At 41.3% G+C, this 3950-nt stretch overlaps 1 pseudogene; it reads right to left on the bottom strand.

The window, feature by feature from the left end:
- Positions 1-3103: 3103 nt before the first annotated feature.
- On the bottom strand, positions 3104-3664 carry LOC106823990 (large ribosomal subunit protein uL6 pseudogene; annotated as a pseudogene).
- Between the last annotated feature and the right edge of the window lie 286 nt (positions 3665-3950).

Genomic DNA, 3950 nt, shown 5'->3' with positions numbered 1-3950 from the left:
AGACAGATCTTGTCTTTTTCTTAAAGAGGCTTCCCGTAACAGCAGCTAATTGGTCTGGAAATAGCTACCAGCCATTTCCTTATGTACAACTCAAACTTAAAAAAAGGGTTCCCATGTCTAAGGTTATACTGTGGACTTTAAGAGGAGATAAAGGGAATGGCAGTCACGCCCAGCTTTAAAAGGCTCCCAGGCCATTCAGTGTCCTAGAGAAGATCCGACCTCTGGACCCCAGGCTTCCTGCAGATCAGTGTGAGAGCCAGGATCCCACCCACAGCCAGAGAAACTTCACAGCTTCTCTGTGGTTGTTTGGAATTTCCCCGAGAAAGCAAACAAGGCTAAATATAGGCTTTCACCTTGAAATGCCATAAAGGTAATAAAATCAGGGCATGGTGGGTTATGATAGGTTGATTTGCAATGCTCCCATGTCACATTTTATGTGAGTTTCCAAGCAACAGAGCTCATTGAAACTAGAGACGTAGGGAAGTGAGTGATGAGCCCAGAGGGTGGGGCCATGGAGGTGCCAAGAGATTTGCTTGTCCCATCTCCCTAACCTGGCCCCCTGCCCACCATCCTGCCTCTCCACCCCACCCCACTCAGAACCTGGTGAAGTCCACAGCACATGGTGGCTGTTCAGTCATTTCTCATGTTCTTGCCTTCTTTGATACCTGGTCATAAGTCATAGCTGTCTGTCTTGATTTATCTAGAACCATCCAATGTTAGTAGGAAAATAGGTTCCATCCTAATTTCCTTTGAGATTTGTTAGTTAGGTAAATGAAGCAGCTCAGTATTTGGGGAAGTCGTAAGGCATTATCCAACTTTTGGGGCTCAACTCTCCCTGTTGCACATAGCCTGTAGGCCTTAACAGAATCTCTGGTTCCTGCCTTGGATTTCAAAACATTAGCGTTTAATTAAAACTACTTGAATTAAAATTCATCAACTGAGTTTTCTTTCTCAACTCATTTTAACACATAATGCTTTTTATTTCTTGTTGCTATTCAATGAAATATATATTAAATAAAAGAAAGAAAATTCTGAAACTTCTCCAGTCTGGGTTAACAATTAACGTGGTACGTAGGTGCCTATCAATATAATTGTTTGTATTAACATTATAAAAACGCACAACTTCATACAAATGGGCTAAGGAAAGCAAAATCTATGTAAAGACTGCCTAACAAGAAACGAATCCGCAGCCCAGAAGGCCCCACAATGATAAAGTCAAATGCTGAATATATGAAGATTTATATGACACGTTATCACAACATTATGACAAATTGTATTACTAAGTCAGTCATGGGACATCAGTTCAGGGTCAGAAGGAAGTTGGGCCATGGACAAATCCAGCCTTCCCGCCTGCGCAGTCCACAGAAACCCTACAGGGGCTGGGTGGTGAGTGCCTACTGGAAGTTAAGATTAGGACCTGAGCAAATGTTGACGGAATAAGACCTTGGTAACAATTTTCTGTTTCTAAAACTTGTTCAAGTTTTCTATAATCATCTATATAATTCTACTATTATAAATTTTGCCCATTGAAGAAATCATTTTGTGATATTACTGAAACGGACGTCGTCTGAGAGATTTTCAGAGAACTAAAATTCCAAAAATGTATTTCAGGGAGGAGTCTGATGTGTTTAGTGTTCTACCGCATGCTCAGGGACACATCTAGTCATCTCTAGGGAGAGGAAGCACCCCATACTCACATGCGGCAGGAATACTCAGGCTGGGGCTCCGTGCTTCTGCAGTCCAAATGGAACCAGCCATAGAAGCCCCAACACCTCACTCTGACTCTGGCTTAACTCTTATCTCCTCCCCTCAATTTGTCATCTTGTTAGTTCTTCCAATTTAGTAACTCCATTCCAGCTGATGGGCTTCCTTCTTCCATATCCTCTGTCTGTTTTGTCCCCTATTCTTTCATCTGGTGCTTGTTTCAAACAACAAAAGTGGTAACTGGCCTCTCCCGCTCAGCCCAGGATCCCTCCTTCAATATATCCCTAGGGACACAGCTGCAGGGGGCTGCTGGCCCTGCTCCATGAGGCCCACCGCAGTGGATCAGGGAGACAGCCAGTTTCTGATTTTCTTTAAAGACTTTATTTTTTTAGAGTAGTTTCAGGCTCACAGCAAGATTTAGAGGACAGTAGAGATTTCCCATATACCTTTCTGCCCCCATGTATGCATAACCTCCCCCATTGTCAACATCGTCCACCAGAGAGTTGTGTTTGTTACAACTGATGACTGTACATTGACACATCAGAATCACTCAAAGTCCACAGTTTCCGTTAGGGTTCACTCTCGGTATTGTACATTCTGTGGGTTTGGACAAATGCATAATGACATGTATCGTACAGTGTTTTCACTCCCCTAAAAATCCTCTGTGATCCACCTATTCATCCTTCTCCCCTCACGAACCCCTGCCAAGTACCATATCCATAGTTTTGCCTTTTCCAGAATGTCACATAGTTGGAATCATATAATATGTAGCCTTTTCAGATTGGCTTCTTTCACTTAGTAATATGCGTTTAAGTTTCCTCCATGTCTTTTCATGGCTTGAGAGCTCATTTCTTTTTAGTGCTGAATAGTATTCTATCATCTGGATGTACCACAGTTTGTTGATCCATTCACCTACTGAAGGACAGCTTGGTTGCTTCCAAGTTTTGGCAATTATGAGAAAAGCTGCCATAACCATTCATGTGCAGGTTTTTTTTGTGGATGTAAGTTTTCAATACCTTTGGGTAAATACCAAGGAGCACGATTGCTGGCTCATGTGGTAAGAGTATGTTTAGTTTTGTAAGAAATCGCCAAACTGTCTTCCAAAGTGACTGTACATTTTGCATTCCCACCAACGATGAATGAGAGTTCCTGTTGCTCCACATCCTCACCAGCATTCAGTGTTGTCAGTGTTGTGAATTTTTGCCATTCTAATAGGTGTGTAGTGGTATCTCATTGTTTTAATTTGCATTTCCCTGATGACATATGATGTGGAACATCTTTTCATACGATTTTTTCTTTCAATAGATGGCTTTTACTACATCTTTAAAATATCACAAATAGGTCTTAGGAATCATCCAGCATCTTGTTCCTATAGCTGGATGGCTTAGAACTTATCAGCTTACTGAACTGTTCTTTTTTCATGTTGATAGATACCATCCAAAAATTTTCTGACATCCTTGTTTTTAACTGTTGTGGCTTGCTGAATCAAAGCAACTGAACTTGATATAAGTTCAATGTCATTTCCTTCAAGAATTAACTCATCTTTCTGGGCTTGAGATGCTCAACAAGCAACACCTGGCCTCATCCAAATCCTGTGGATGTATTTTTCACCAAAGAAATTTTGGATTTCAGCAAGATACCCATTCTCCTAAATAATGACATTCATGGCGAAGTGAGCAGACACAGAACTCATCTTGGATCAGAAGCCCGGTGTAACACCCTGGATCTGTTCTGTACATGATACAGGGAGTGCTGGTACCAGTTCCTTTCAATTTTCCCACCATTTCTCAACGTGGAGCCTCTTCTTTTTCTTTCCACAGAGACTGAGTTCTACATTGATGTGATTGAAGTCCTTCTGCCGGGTTCTTCTGCAGCCCTTCACAATAACTGAGTGTCCCTTCTGGGTGATGTCAACATTTTCTGGAATGTCAACAGTTTGATTGCTGAGAATGGTCTTCATTGTCAGAGCAGATGCAGCAAAGAGCTTATATGCTTATTTGCCATCGGTATATCTTCTTTGGTGAGGTGTCTGTTAAGGTCTTTGGCCCATTTTTAATTGGGCTGTTCGTTTTCTTATTGTTGGATTTTAAAAGTTCTTTGTATATTTTGGATCACAGTCTTTTATCAGATGTGTTTTTTGCAAATATATGCTCCCAGTCTCTGGGTTCTCCTCTCAGTCTCTTGACATTGTCTTTCACAGAGCAGAAGTTTTTAATTTACTGAAGTCCAGCTTATTAATTACTTCT

Source organism: Equus asinus, chromosome 16 (genome assembly GCF_041296235.1).
Source record: "Equus asinus isolate D_3611 breed Donkey chromosome 16, EquAss-T2T_v2, whole genome shotgun sequence".
Taxonomy (NCBI): Eukaryota; Metazoa; Chordata; class Mammalia; order Perissodactyla; family Equidae; genus Equus; species Equus asinus.
This window is presented reverse-complemented; position numbering and strand designations above follow the sequence as displayed.